This window comes from Carcharhinus amblyrhynchos, unplaced genomic scaffold, assembly GCF_965287045.1.
Source record: "Carcharhinus amblyrhynchos unplaced genomic scaffold, sCarAmb.v2.hapA scaffold_55, whole genome shotgun sequence".
In the NCBI taxonomy this organism is placed as follows: Eukaryota; Metazoa; Chordata; class Chondrichthyes; order Carcharhiniformes; family Carcharhinidae; genus Carcharhinus; species Carcharhinus amblyrhynchos.
Window position 1 is genome coordinate 1,592,845 of NW_027649796.1, and position 15,813 is coordinate 1,608,657.

Sequence of the window (15,813 nt, forward strand, 5' to 3'; positions counted from 1 at the left end):
TCTACCTGTGACACCATTTTTAGAGAATTCCGTGTATTCTGTATCCCCAGATCCCTCTGTTCTACTGCACTCCTCAGTGTCCTACCATTTGTCTTGTATGTTATACCTTGGTTTGTCCTTTCAAAGTGAAATAAGAACAACAAAGAACAAAAACAGCCTGGGAAACAGGCCCTTCGGCCCAACGAGCCCGCGCCACCATCTTAACACCACCAGACCCCCCTCTACCCGTGACCCTTATCTAATGTTTTATGGCCATCCACATTGAGGGAAAATAGCTCACACTTGTCTGCATTGCATTAAACTCCATCTGCCATTTTTCAGCCCATTTTTCTATTTGGTCCAAATCCTTCTGCAAGCTTTGAAAACCTTCCTCACTGTCCACTACACCTCCAATCTTTGTATCATCAGCAAATGTGCTGATCCACTTTACCACATTATTATCCAGATCATTTGTATAGATGATAAATAACAATGGACCCAGCACTGATCCCTGTGGCACACCACTAGTCACAGGCCTCCAGTCAGAGAAGCAATCCTTCGCTACCGCTTGCTGGTTTCTTCCATTGAGCCAATGTCTAATCTAATCATGGCAGAGCTTTTAATTTCTTGACAAAGGCAATACCTAAGCCTTCCTTTTCCTGAGCATAATTTTCCTCAGTTTTTGTTAATGATCTAGAAGTGAATACTGTGGATCTTTCCTCCTTGTTTGGCGTGATGTGAGACAGGACAGCCCCAATCCCATAGGCGAGGTGTCACATGCACGCTGCAGTGGCAACTTTAGGTTACAGTGAACTGACATTTCCAATCTCTTCAACGCCTTCCTTACCTCCAGGGAGGCCTCTCATTTTTTGTGTCCACTTCCATAGCTGTCCATTCGCCAGCAACCGGAGCATCAATTTCAATGCTGCTGCCAGATCTGGAATGAGCTTGCCAAAAATCACTAATTGGAGCACATTGTCTGGTCTTGAGGCCTTTATGATGGCCTCCATCTGAGGCCTTGTGCAATCCATCGTCTTCAATTTCATGACCCAGGTATTCAATGAAGAACTCACATTTCTCTCTTAACTTGCAGGTCGTGCTCCTGCAGACTGTTTAAAGTATTCTCAAAATTTTCATAAAATAATTGAATCTGTGACTGAGATATTGTCCAAGTAACACTGGACTCCTGTCATTTCATTCAGGATTTGGTCCATGGCCATCCCGAACAGACTCTGAGCTGACATGATGCCAAAGGGAAGCCGCTTAAAGCACAACTGCTTCGCTTCCCTGTTTTGTGAAAGCAGACACATGGATCATTAAGGCCCATGTACCAGGCCTAATTAAGTGGAGCTGAGTCCACAAAAAGATCAGCCACAATCTTATTGAATGGTGGAGCAAGCTCGAGGGACCTGATGGCCGACTGCTGCTCCTTGTTCTTATCTGTGTGACTGTCGTTAGGGGTGGTTGTGACTCTGATGCTACTCTCATTTGTAGATAGGCCTGAGATAGGACTACAACCCACCCGATCTCTATCATCTCCACCAGGCTCTACAGCATTCCCTATCGTGGAACTACCTCTAGCGTCTAACAATCTCAATCTCTGTAATCTCGAGTCCATACAACCACCCCTATTTATGTAACTGCCACCTGCCCTTGCTGCTTTTTAAATAACTACAAGATTAGCAATTCTCCAATCTGACATCACACCATAGCCAAAGAGTTGGAAAGTGATGGTTAAAGCTTCTTCTTTTTATCCCCTTACTCATCTTGGCAGCCTGGGATGCATTTCATCCTGATCTGGTGATTTATTCACTTTCAAAGATGTGACTATCTCAACACTTCATCTCTCCCTAAGTTTAACACATTCAATATTTCACAACCCTCATCTTTAACTGAGAGGTCTGCTTTGCTTCCCTGTTTTGTGAAAGCAGACACATGGATCATTAAGAACCATGCGCATTTCATCTCTCTCCATTCACAAGTTACCATTTTGTTTTAATCCTTGGCACTCTTTTCTTAGTTATCTGTTCGCATCTTTGTCTTTATAAAATATCTTTTGGCTTTTTTTTTACTGACTTCTTTTTTTTTTGCCCTTTCTTTGCTTTTCCAAGTTCCTTTTTAATTCCACCTCTGTAATTGCAGACTGACACATTCCCAGGTTCAGAACAACGTACTGGGATCCTCAGTAAAATCTGGGGCAGCTACCATAAAGGGAAAAGGCTGCTTTTTAAGACCTCTCAGTGAGAGAACAAAGGCACAAAATAAACCCTCAGGTTACATGTTTGACATATGTTCACGCTAAATGTTAACTGTGATTGTGAATGGAGTGAATAACATATCGAACTGGAAGAAACTTATTTGTTTTGCACTTTGTCTGCTGTCAGCTTTGAGTAGTATTGTAATATACTTTTTACAAACCTAATGTACAGGGTGTATTGTTGGACAAATACATTTTAATTGCTCTTTGTCCCCTAACCTCATTGCGCTCAATACATCTCAGTTAATTTTGGGACAGTTGAAATCCACTTTGATCGCTGTCATTTTGTTACTGTACTTGGAAAGGCATGGCCTGTTCCAGAATGCCAGCATGGACGTGTGTGGGGCAGGTCATGTCTTACTAACTTGATCGTTTTTTTTTGAGGGGTGATGATGGTAGAGTCGTGGATGTTGTCTACATGGCTTTTGACAATGTCCCTCATGGTAGGTTCATCCAGAAGATTAAGATGCAAAGGATCCACGGTGACTTGGCCACTTGGATTCCGAATTGACTTGCGCAAAGAAGTCAGAGGGTTGTGGTAGAAGGTGTTTCTTTTTTCTGGTTCAAGGTCCGTGTTATGTTCCACAGGGATCTGCACTTGGACCTATTTCTTTGGGATATACATAAATGACTTGGATGATAACATGGGTGAGTTAGTAAATTTGCAGACAACTCCAGATAAGTGGAGTTGTGGACAGTATAGAAGACTGTCAAAGGATACAGCGGGATATAGAACATAGAACATAGAACATTACAGCGCAGAACAGGCCCTTCGGCCCACGATGTTGCGCCGACCAGTTACAAAAACAATGACCCACTAGCCTATACCAATCCCTTTTCGTCCATAAACCTATCCAGAGATCTCTTAAACGCCCCCAAACTAGACGCATTTACAACTGCAGCAGGCAGGGCATTCCAATAGCTCACCACCCGCTGGGTAAAGAACCTACCCCTGACATCCGTCCTGTAGCTACCCCCCCTTAATTTAAACCCATGCCCCCTCGTGCTAGCTTTCTCCATCCGAGGAAAAAGGCTATCACTATCCACCCTATCTAAACCTCTAATCATCTTATATGTTTCAATAAGATCCCCTCTTAGCCGCCTTCTTTCCAACGAAAACAACCCTAAATCCCTCAGTCTCTCCTCATAGGACCTCCCCACCATACCAGGCAACATCCTAGTAAACCTCCTCTGCACCCTCTCCAACGCCTCCACATCCTTCTTGTAATGCGGGGACCAGAACTGCACACAGTACTCCAAGTGCGGCCGCACTAGAGTAGTGTACAGTTGCAACATTACACTGCGACTCCTAAATTCAATCCCCCTACCAATAAACGCCAAGACACCGTACGCCTTCTTAACAACCTTATCTACTTGATTCCCAACTTTCAGGGATCTATGTACACACACACCTAGATCCCTCTGTTCATCCACACTATTCAAAGTCCTCCCGTTAGCCCTATACTCGACACATCTGTTGCTCCTACCAAAGTGAATTACCTCACACTTCTCCGCATTAAATTCCATCCGCCACCTCTCGGCCCAGCTCTGCAACCTATCTAAGTCTCCCTGCAGACTATGACACCCTTCCTCACAATCTACCACACCTCCAACTTTGGTGTCATCAGCAAATTTACTAATCCACCCAACTATACCCTCATCCAGATCATTAATAAAAATTACAAACAACAGTGGCCCCAAAACAGATCCCTGAGGCACACCACTCGTAACCGAACTCCATGATGAATATTTACCATCCACCACCACCCTCTGTCTCCTATCTGATAGCCAATTCCTGATCCAACTTCCTAGATTACCCACAATCCCATACATCTGCATTTTCTGCAGAAGCCTACCATGGTGAACCTTATCGAACGCCTTACTAAAATCCATATATAGATTATATATATATATATAAATATATATTTAAATATAGATTAGTTGCAGATATTTGTGGAGAAATGGCAGTTGGAGTTTAATCCAGGCAAGTGTGAAGTGCTCCACTTCAGGAGGTCAAATGTTAAGGGTAAGTATACAGTTAATGGCAGGGATATACGGAGGGATCTTGGGGTTCAAGTCCATAGCTCCCTGAAAGTGACTACACAAGTAGATAGGGTGGTCAAGAAAATGTATGGAGTGCTTGCCTTTATTGGCTGGGGCATTGATTTTAAGGGTTAGGATGTCATGTTGCAGTTTTATAAAACTTTGGTTAGGCTGCAATTCGATTTTGCATTCAATTCTGGTTGCCACGTTACAGGAAAGGTGTGGAGGCTTTGGAGACAGTGCAGAAGAGGTTTACCAGAATGCTGCCTAGATTAGGGGATATGAGCTGTAAGGAGAGGATGAACAAACTAAGGGTTCTTTTCTCTGCAGCGGCAGAGGCTGAGGGGAGGCCTGGCCGGAATCTATAAAATGGTCATAGGGTCGACAGTCAGAATTTTCTACCGAGAGTTACAATGTCTACTAATAGGGGGCATGCTTCAACAGACATGTGAAAGGCATGTTTTTTACTCAGAGTTGTAGATGTCTGGAATGCATTGCCAGGGGTGGTGGTGGTAGGTGTCTGGAACGTGTTGCCAGGGGTGGTGGTGGTAGGTGTCTGGAACGTGTTGCCAGGGGTGGTGGTGGTAGGTGTCTGGAACGTGTTGCCAGGGGTGGTGGTGGTAGGTGTCTGGAACGTGTTGCCAGGGGTGGTGGTGGTAGGTGTCTGGAACGTGTTGCCAGGGGTGGTGGTGGTAGGTGTCTGGAACGTGTTGCCAGGGGTGGTGGTGGTAGGTGTCTGGAACATGTTGCCAGGGGTGGTGGTGGTAGGTGTCTGGAACGTGTTGCCAGGGGTGGTACAATAGGGGAATTTAATAGGCTTTTTGGTAAGCACATGAATATGCAAAGAGAGGTATATGGACCAAGGACAGGCAGAAGGGATTAGTTTAATTTGGCGTCATGTTTCCTGTGCTATGTTCTATGGATAGAAATATAGAAGATAGGAGCAGGAGGAGGCCATTTAGCCCTTTGAGCCAATTCCACCATCACTACGATCATGGCTGATCACCCGACTCAATAGCCTAATCTTGCATTTTCCCCATAACCTTTGGTCCCAATTGCGCAAATGCTATATTGAGCTGCCTCTGGAATACATTTTTCTTAGCAATTTCACTACATATTTACGCTTTGACTTCCTTTTGGCTGCCTGGGCTAAATGTTATACTCTCTTTCTTGTTCTTGAGTTCAAACCATATGACCTTATTTGATGATACCTTTATGAATGACAGTGTTATACATTGATGTTAATATTAGTAGAAGAGTGGTAACTATTTTCACCTCCCACAGTGTTCATTGGTCAACTGCTGATGCAATGAGAAATTTGGTAAATGTATTCAGTCAGGGCGCTCATCTCATGGAGAGTGCCATTGTCCAGAAGAATCAATCCACTTATAACATATAAATGCAGAGATATAATTCATAAAATACAAGAGCTTAATATCAAAATTCCATCAAATCAAAAACATCAAACATAAACTTTTACATAGTACAATCCTGCCAAGCTGTTGGAAACCAAGTGAAGGATCATTTAATTCACCATTGATCACCAAATTCCACATTTCACTTGAGAATATTCTCTGCCAAGAGAATTAGTCTGGTTTCATCCTGCACTGGGTGTAAATCTTCAACCAAAGGGATTTCCCAGTTTGGAGTCTCAGTGAACAGGATCCCACCTGTAACCAGGTTGTGGAGATCAGTGGGACTCTTTGGATTTTACTGGGCAGCTGTCTGTGTCACAGCTGATGTGGAGAGTGAATGATAACTCTTGGGAAATGCCTGATCCCAGAGCTAACAGATGCTGTATGATGGAGAGGTGGATTTATTCACTGATTTGGCTAAAGGCAACACTTCAGTCAAATTGATCTTAGTCATGCTTATCTCCAGATGAATGTGATCCAGATTCACAACAATATTTGACTATTGTGACATACCAAGGGCTATTCAGGTATACACGACTTCCATTTAGCATCACGTTTGTACCTGTGTTGTTTCAATGTGCCATGGTCATATTCTAAGTAGATTAGAATGAGTCCAGTATTTCATAGGTCATATCTAAGATACTGGAAAGAATGAGGAAGAACATCTCCACAATCTCGATGTCACACTCCAGAGATTAGAAGATGTTGGATTAAGAATATGGAAAGATAAATACAGAAGATTTCCAATCTTCTGTAGATGCAAAAATACTACACAAATTGTCTTCAAAAGTCTCAGGTACTTGTACCTCAACAACGATCATCTTAGTTCTCCTTTGGGTGTATTAAAGGATTATTCATGAAAGGTTTGTCACTAATCTAGCAACTATTCTCAAACCTTTACACAACATTTTGTGTCATAACAGGAAATGGAAATAGAAATGGGTGGATCTGTGTGAGAGGTACTAGTAAAGTCAGAAGTCCTGATATACTTTAATGAGAATTTACCCTTGCAACTGATGTGTAAAGCATCAGCTTATGGGATGGAAGCTGTAGTTTCTCACATAATGTCCAATGGGAAAGAGAAGCTGATAGCTGTGGCACCAGGACCTTGAATAGAACAGGAATGAACTATGCACACAAATAAAAAGAATCTCCAGAAATAATTTTCAAAATCAGCCCAACACCTATGTGGAAGGAAATTTACTTAATTAGTGGATAATCTGTCACTAACAATGACTTTTGGGCCTCATTCTAGGATTTCATTTCTCATGGGAGCCAGACATACCATAAAATATTATAAGTCAGGTTTCCATAGGAAAGCTGAGTTATGAAAGAAGTTATTTTTAGTGGTCAGGACTTGATATCCAAATTGAGGAGAGAGCAGCAATGTGTTTGTCTTGTTCAAAAGTTCAGAGCCTGTCGCCACTAGCGCCATTTCACCATGGGAATGCTCACAAGCACCATGGTCAGCTTTACTAAGGGTCGTTGGCTCTATTTGACAGATGCTGTCAGACCTGCTGAGATTTTCCAGCATTTTCTGTTTAAGTTTACTCACTAGTGTCACAAGTAGGTTTACATTAACACTGCAATGAAGTTACTGTGAAAATCACCATGTTGACACACTCCGGTGCCTGTTTGGGTTATACTGAGGGAGAATTTAGCATTGGCAATGCACCTAAGCAGCATGTCTTTCGGATTGTGGGAGGAAACCGGAGCAACGGAGGAAACCCAGGTAAACATGGGTTGAACTTGCAAAGTCCACACACAGTGATCCAAGCCGGGAATCAAACCCGGGTCCCTAGCACTGAGAGTCACCAGTGCTAACCACTGGACCACCCGTGCCACCCTTTGCTTCAGATTCCAGCATCCACAGTATTTTGCTTTGATTTCAACAAAAGCAATTTGTATTCTTACAGCTCCTTTGATGCTATAAAATATTCCAAAGACATTTACTCGAGCAAAATCAGGCAAGTTTATTGTCTTACTGGACACGACAGTAGAAGCATGATAAAAGAGGCAGATTTTTAAAAGATTTTTATGGGAGAGAAGGGAGTAAGTTCTAGCGATTTGACCCAGGCAGATGAAGGTACGGCTGACAATGGAGGGATGAAAGAAATGAGGGAAGCAGAATTGAAAGAACGCTGAAACTTTGGATGGTTACAGCGTTGTAGAATGTTAAAGATATTGGAAGGGCTGAAATCATTCAGAAAATTGAATATGGGAATAGGAATTTTAAAATCAAGGCAATTCTGGACTGAATCCGAATGTCGGTCAGTGAGCGCAGGATGCATGGTTGACAAGCAGCTGGAGTGAATAAGATCCAGTTTTGTAATATGAGTGAGCATGGGGAAATAAATTTCTTTCTGTGCAACCACACTTCCATTCAACAGTTAAGTGGTTAATGTGTTCACCTTTTAAGTTACCAGATCCTGCATTGAAACATCTGGACACTTACTCTTATTTTGAAAATCTGAACATGAGAAAATCAATGGAGCCTCACATCTGTGATGGGTAAATTGTTGGAAGGTATTTTGAGAGACAGGATCTACAGGCATTTAGAGATGCAAGTACTGATTTGGGACAGTTAGCATGGCTTTGTGAGTGGAAAATCATGTCTCACAAATTTGATTGACTTTTTTGAAGGGGGAACCAAGAAGGTAGATGGGGGCAGTGCAGTTGATGTTGTCTACATGGACTTTAGCAAAGCCTTTGACAAGGTACCACATGGTAGGTTGTTGCATAAGGTTAAATTTCATGGGATTCAGGGTGAGGTATCTAAATGTATACAAAATTGGCTTCTTGATAGAAGCCAGAGGGTGGTTGTCGAGAAGTGTTTTTCAAACTGGAGGTCTGTGACCAGTGGTGTGCCTCAGGGATTAGTGCTGGGCCCACTGTTATTTGTCATTTATATTAATGATTTGGATGAGAATATAAGAGGCATGGTTAGGACATTTGCAGATGACACTAAGATTGGTGGCATAGTGGACAGTGAAGAAAGTTGTCTCCAATTGCAACAAGATCTTGATCAATTGAGCCAGTGGGCTGACGAATGGCAAATAGAGTTTAATTTAGACAAATGTGAAGCGATGCATTTTGGTAGATTGAACCAGGGCAGGACTTACTCAGTGAATGGTAGGGTGTTGGGGAGAGTTACAGAACAAAGAGATCTAGAGGTACATGTTCATGCTCCTTGAAAGTGGAATCACAGGTGGACAGAGTGGTGAAGAAGGCATTCAGCATGCTTGGTTTCATTGGTCAGAACATTGAATATAGGAGTTAGAATGTCTTGTTGAAGTTGTACAAGACATTAGTAAGACCACACTTGAAATACTGTGTGCAATTCTGGTCACCCTATTATAGAAAGGATATTATTAGAGTAGAAAGAGTGCAGAAAAGATTTACTAGGATGCTACCGGGACTTGATGGATTGAGTTATAAGGAGCGGCTGGATAGACTGGAACATTTTTCTCTGGAGCGTAGGAGGTTGAGGGTTGATCTTATACAGATCTATAAAATAATGAGGGGCACCGATCAGCCAGATAGTCAATATCTTTTCCCAAAGGTAGGGGAGTCTAAAACTCGACGGCATAGGTTTAAGGTGAGAGGGGAGAGATACAAAGTGTCCAGAGGGGCATTTTTTTCCACACAGAGGGTGGTGCGTGTCTGGAACAAGTTGCCAGAGGTAGTAGTAGAAGTGGGTACAATTTTGTCTTTTAAAAAGCATTTAGACAGTTACATGGGTATGATGGGTAAAGAGGGATATAGCCAAATGCAGGCAATTGGGATTAGTTTAGGGGTTTAAAAAAAGGCAGCATGGACAAGTTGGGCCGAAGGGCCTGTTTCCATGCTGTAAACCTCTATGACTCCTATTGAACTCACTGTGTGACAACAATTAATTACAAATTGTTATTAACTAACTTTGTTCATAGTTCGAAGAGTTTTTAAACTGGCTCAATGACATATTTTTGAAATAGCAACTTCCAGTTGGAGGACCGAGGCAGAGGCAGGGTCGTTCTAGCACAGCAGGAGGCCATTCAACTCATCAAGATGTGATACAAATCTCAAATTACAAAGATCAGATCCAATTACTGAACTATGAATTGCTGAAAGAAAACCAGGAACAACATCACACCTGGTAGCAATGAGTTTACAAAGACAAAACTAGCAGACTTGATGTGGAAACAAAGAATCAGCAGGTCAAGGTAAGAACATAAGAACATAAGAAATAGGAGCAGGAGTAGGCCATCTAGCCCCTCGAGCCTGCCCCGCCATTCAATAAGATCATGGCTGATCTGTTGTGTCTCAGTTCCACACTCCCGCCCTCTCCCCATAACCCTTAATCCCCTCGCCTATCAAAAACCTATCAACCCGTGTCTTAAAAATATTTAGCGAGGCAGCCTCCACCACTTCAACGGGCAGAGAATTCCAGAGATTCACCACCCTTTGAGTGAAGAAGTTCCTCCTCAACTCCGTTCTAAACCGCTCCCCCCTTTATCTTGAGGCTGTGCCCCCTAGTCCTACTGACCTTTCTGAGCAGGAAGAGCCTCTCCACCTCTATCCTATCCATCCCATTCATCATGTCTCAATGAGATCTCCCCTCATTCTTCTAAACTCCAATGGGTACAAGCCCAGTTTATTCAGCCTCTCGTCGTAGCTCAACCCCCTCAACTCCGGTATCAGCCTAGTAAACCTCCTCTTCACTCCCTCCAAGGCCAAAATATCCTTGCGTAAGTGCGGCGACCAAAACTGCACACAATATTCCAGCTGCGGCCTCACCAATGCCCTATACAGCTGCAGCAAGACCTCCCTACTTTTATATTCAATCCCCCTCGCTATGAAGATTTGTCTGCTCCTGTACTTATATATTTCTTTATTTTAAAGCATTTTCTCAGTCAGATTATGTTACAGGGATGTTGCAGTTGTTCCCTTTCAAAGTGATTTTATACAGTGACTGAACTGGAGCAGTGATGAAGGTGATCTCTTTAACAGTGAGGCTCCCAGAATCAGATCACTTCTGTTCCAGATCATCATTTTACAGAGGGATGGAATGAGATGAATCGGAGCGCTCCCACATCCCAGTTCAGACCGGGATGGGCTCTGGACCTTCCTCGATATGGGTTTTACCGCAACATTTACTGTATCTTTTGGAGAAGGTTTCAATTTTCGAAATTACAGGGAATTAATTTTAGGACCTCTGATGCCCTCAATATACAGAGTTTAGCTGCACAGTCTGCATCTCCCTGCTCCAACCAATACTCGGGTAATAAACACACGCTCAAAATATCAGATGAACCCTGTGACTTTTTGCAATGTTACAGAAAGAAATTCATTGCATTTACCGAATTGGAAATGATAAACTTTCGAACCAGCCTGAAACTTTGTTTCCAAGTGAATTGGGTGTAGACTTGTCAAACTGGTTCAATTGGTTTCTGTCTCCTGTAAATAGAAACTCTAAAAGATCTCATAACAGCTTTTACCAGAGGGTGAAACTCAGACACAGGTATTATAAACAGGGCCAGCTCAGATGATCGGTGTGATTTCTACTGAGATAACCAGGAATTAGCTGCAGTAAATTAACAAAGGCAGGATATGCACAGTGACCCAGTGTGATTGAGGAATGTAGTTTCTGAATTGATTGTGAAGTATCTCTTTCTTCCTTCCACTTAAATGTGTTGCCTCTCAAGGAGATTACTTTCCTCCTCTCCCAGCAGTGAATCCATCCTTTGCAGCTGTAACTATTATCCAACTGTGAGCTCCCCGCAGTGAATCCATCCTTTGTGCTGTAGTTATTATCTAACTGTGAGCTCCCTGCAGTGAATCCATCCTTTGTGCTGTAGTTATTATCTAACTGTGAGCTCCCTGCAGTGAATCCATCCTTTATGCTGTAGCTATTATCTAACTGTGAGCTCCCTGCAGTGAATCCATCCTTTGTGGCTGTAGTTATTATCTAACTGTGAGCTCCCTGCAGTGAATCCATCCTTTGTGCTGTAGCTATTATCTAACTGTGAGCTCCCTGCAGTGAATCCATCCTTTATGCTGTAGCTATTATCTAACTGTCAGCTCCCTGCAGTGAATCCATCCTTTGTGCTGTAGCTATTATCTAACTGTGAGCTCCCGGCAGTGAATCCATCCTTTGTGCTGTAGCTATTATCTAACTGTGAGCTCCCGGCAGTGAATCCATCCTTTGTGCTGTAGCTATTATCTAACTGTGAGCTCTCCGCAGTGAATCCGTCCTTTGTGCTGTAGCTATTATCTAACTGTGAGCTCCCTGCAGTGAATCCATCCTTTGCGACCGTAGCTGTTATCTAACTGTGAGCTCCCTGCAGTGAATCCATCCTTTGCAGCTGTAGCTATTATCTAACTGTGAGCTCCCTGCAGTGAATCCATCCTTTGCGACTGTAGCTGTTATCTAACTGTGAGCTCCCTGCAGTGAATCCATCCTTTGCGACTGTAGCTATTATCTAACTGTGAGCTCCCTACAGTGAATCCATCCTTTGCGACTGTAGCTGTTATCTAACTGTGAGCTCCCTACAGTGAATCCATCCTTTGCGACTGTAGCTATTATCTAACTGTGAGCTCCCTACAGTGAATCCATCCTTTGCAGCTGTAGCTGTTATCTAACTGTGAGCTCCCTGCAGTGAATCCATCCTTTGCAGCTGTAGCTGTTATCTAACTGTGAGCTCCCTGCCGTGAATCCATCCTTTGCAGCTGTAGCTATTATCTAACTGTGAGCTCCCTGCAGTGAATCCATCCTTTGCGACTGTAGCTGTTATCTAACTGTGAGCTCCCTACAGTGAATCCATCCTTTGCGACTGTAGCTATTATCTAACTGTGAGCTCCCTACAGTGAATCCATCCTTTGCGGCTGTACCTATTATCTAACTGTGAGCTCGCTACAGTGAATCCATCCTTTGTGCTGTAGGTATTATCTAACTGTGAGCTCCCTGCAGTGAATCCATCCTTTGTGCTGTAGCTATTATCTAACAGTGAGCTCCCTGCAGTGAATCCATCCTTTGCAGCTGTAGCTATTATCTAACTGTGAGCTTCCTGCAGTGAATCCATCCTTTGTAGCTGTAGCTATTATCTAACTGTGAGCTTCCTGCAGTGAATCCAATCTTTGCGGTTGTAGCTATTATCCAATGGTGATCTCAGACGGCAACTGAGAAACAGTTTATTCAACACTGGGACCCTCAGAGCTCAACTTGTTTCTATTCTCCGCTATCCGTCTCGTTTTGAATAAGAGTGATGACATTAACCAGGGACAGGGAGCACAGGGTCTCCATGGACAGAGTGACAAGATTGTGGAAGGAGCTTCTTGGGGCACAATGTCAGATAATGCACTTTAGGTTTAAAAGTGAGAGGTCTGAATTGAGTAGGACATTAACAACAGACGGTCATACTGAGACTGATCCTTGATACAGAAATCAGTAACTGTTGGATTCAGTTTGAATTAGTTTTCACAAGCCACTATAATGAGGTTAGTTGGAGCTCAGTGTGTTCAGCTTTGAATTCCTTTCCAGCCATCCACAATGGCTCCAGGTGGAGCTGTGCTATAATTATTAGGTTAATACTTCACATCTCTTCTTGGCCTTTTGGCTAAGATCAAGTGTAGTATCAACATACTGTACTTGGCTGAAGTCATTAGGTTACATTTTAGCTTCATTTGAAGCAATTTTCAAAAGCAGCATCTCGGCTTTTTGGCGAAGATGCAAATGAGATCGAGCCTTGGAGGAGATGCAATGCCTACTCCAATCAGCTTGGATCATGTAGATCAGTCGAAGACAGAAGGTGAGAGCCCTGTCTTGTCAGCTTAGATCGGGAATGTCTCAACCTGTTGAGACTCTGAATTGGACTTGATTTGATTGAATTGGATTTAAAGAAATACCTGAGATGAAGGGACTGAGCTGCTGATCAGCTAGTTCAACTGGTTATATTTCTGAGACTAAATCAGCATTTAAATTAATATGCTGCTCCCATTTGTTGATTTACTTCAACTGATAATTCTTTCTCTGTAAGATCCTGTGAATTTCATTCATTAAAATGGTAATAAATCCTATTAAAGGAAAGAAAGTACTTTTCATATTCTGAAGGATTGTGTGGTTAGGAAACAGATACCCATTCAGTAACACACAGCGGGTTACTTGTGGTACCATCAGGATTGAATTGTTAGATCAAACAGTGCGTTAAACTGGAAGGGAATAGTTTGAGCAGCGGTTCAGCACAGACCCCGACATCCTTCAATGGAATTAGATAAATGAATGAAGGAAGAATATGCAGAGTGAGAAAACCTGAACGATGTTCTCATAAAAAGCCAGTGCAGATATCAGCGTCTGTTCACTGACTTTTAAACTATTTTAATATCCATGAAAATAAATAATATCAAGGTGTAGTAATCTTATCAAGGCCAGTTTTCCATCACCAAATACCTATTTATTTGCAGTGGCAGTTGAGTGCCGTTCGACTGCTCTTGAGTGTTAATAGGCCCTGAGTCTACAACTGCTGGCCTGAGTGGAGCCAACTGATTTTCAATTCCCCCCCCGACCCCAGGGTGATCTCCATCTGTGGCTTGTCGTTGGCAGTGGCCATGCTGTGACTGGTACTGACGCCTGTACTGACACAGGCTCTCTATTCCGGTGATGGTTCAGGTGTTTCCTGATGATCTTGACCTGCACTTGGTACAACACGGGCCCTGGATTTTCTGTTATAATCTTGAGGACCCAATGGATGCCATCCTGAAGTTCCTCACGTGGACTGGATCATGGGTCATAAATGCTCTTTCTGTTTGCACAGAATCCTGGTTCTGCATGTGGGTCTTCTGTTGTGGATCCACCCTCCCTGTCAGGTTTGGGAAATGTAATGTTTGACTTGTTTGAAGCCTTCATCCCATTAATATTTCCACTGGGGTGATTCCTGTTGTTTTATGAAAGATTGGCCTGGAGTTGAATTGAAATTGCACCAGTTTTGTCCCTATGGACACCACAGGTTGCTTCTTAATGCACAGATTAAAAGTCTGCACCATTTGATAATGGGTGATAGGGCGCTGTCCTACTGTGTTTGATTCCATTGGAAAGTATGAAGGCCTGAAACTCGATGCTTCTGAAGGCAGTGCAATGGTCAGAGAGCAGGATTTCAGGTAACCTGTGCACGCTGAAACTTTGTCCTAGGTTCTCAATGGTAGCGTGGGAAGTGGTGGAGTACATCTGATGTATCTCCAACCATCTGGAATGTGCTTCGACCACGATCAGGAACATAGAGCCCAAAAAAGGCCCAGTGAAGTCTAACTGGACCGTACCAAGGCCTAATAGACCACTCCCATGGATGTAGGGAGGCTGAGGGGCAGTTTTTGACTCTCCTGGTACAATTCACACTGTTGAACCTAGTCAATAATGTCTGTGTCATGCCCAGGCCACCATATGTAGCTCCAGGCGAGCGTTTCCATCTCTGAAATCTCGGGGTGCTGTGAAATCTCGGGGTGCTGTGAAATCTCCAAGTGCTGCAAAATCTCGAAGTGCTGCGATATCTCGGGGTGCTGCGATATCTCTGGGTGCTGTTGTGTAATTGCATAAATATCAATTATCACTCTGGGTGAGGGACAACTATGTGGAACCCACAGGATGATGCCATACTCAACACTGAATTTGTCTTTCCTTGTCCCAGTAGTGTATCATATTGTCTCAAGGCTGCTCTCTGAGTCACCCACAGAAGATTATGTTTTCAATTCTCAGGGGACTGGGTCTTTATGTGTCCAGTCATGGATACCGGCAAAAACATTGAGGTTAAGGGAACCCATCAAAGTAAGGTCCTATTTGGAGTCACATAAAAGCTGATGCGTTTAGAGTGGCTAAAAGTAGTGGGCGAGTAGAAGATTGGGAGAGGTTTAAAAATCAACAAAGATTGACTAAGAAGTTGATAAAGAAAGGAGGGATAGACTATGAAGCTAAACCAGCACCAAATATAAAAAAGGAGAGTAAGAGTTTTTATGAATATATAAAGAGGAGGAGGCTGGCTAGTGTGAATGTTGGATGGTTAGAGGATGAGAGGGGGGATTTAGTGGTGGGGGATGAGGAAATGGCTGAGGCCTTAAATAAGTTTTTTGCTTCGGTCTTCACGGAGGAGGATG

The 15,813-nt window shown here is 43.1% G+C and overlaps 1 non-coding gene across 1 annotated transcript; it reads left to right on the forward strand.

Moving 5' to 3' along the window:
* Positions 1-13,269: 13,269 nt before the first annotated feature.
* LOC145337661 (U2 spliceosomal RNA) lies at positions 13,270-13,461 on the forward strand. The gene has a single exon (XR_013885385.1). It is a non-coding gene; the product is annotated as a U2 spliceosomal RNA (small nuclear RNA).
* The last annotated feature ends 2,352 nt before the right edge of the window (positions 13,462-15,813 follow it).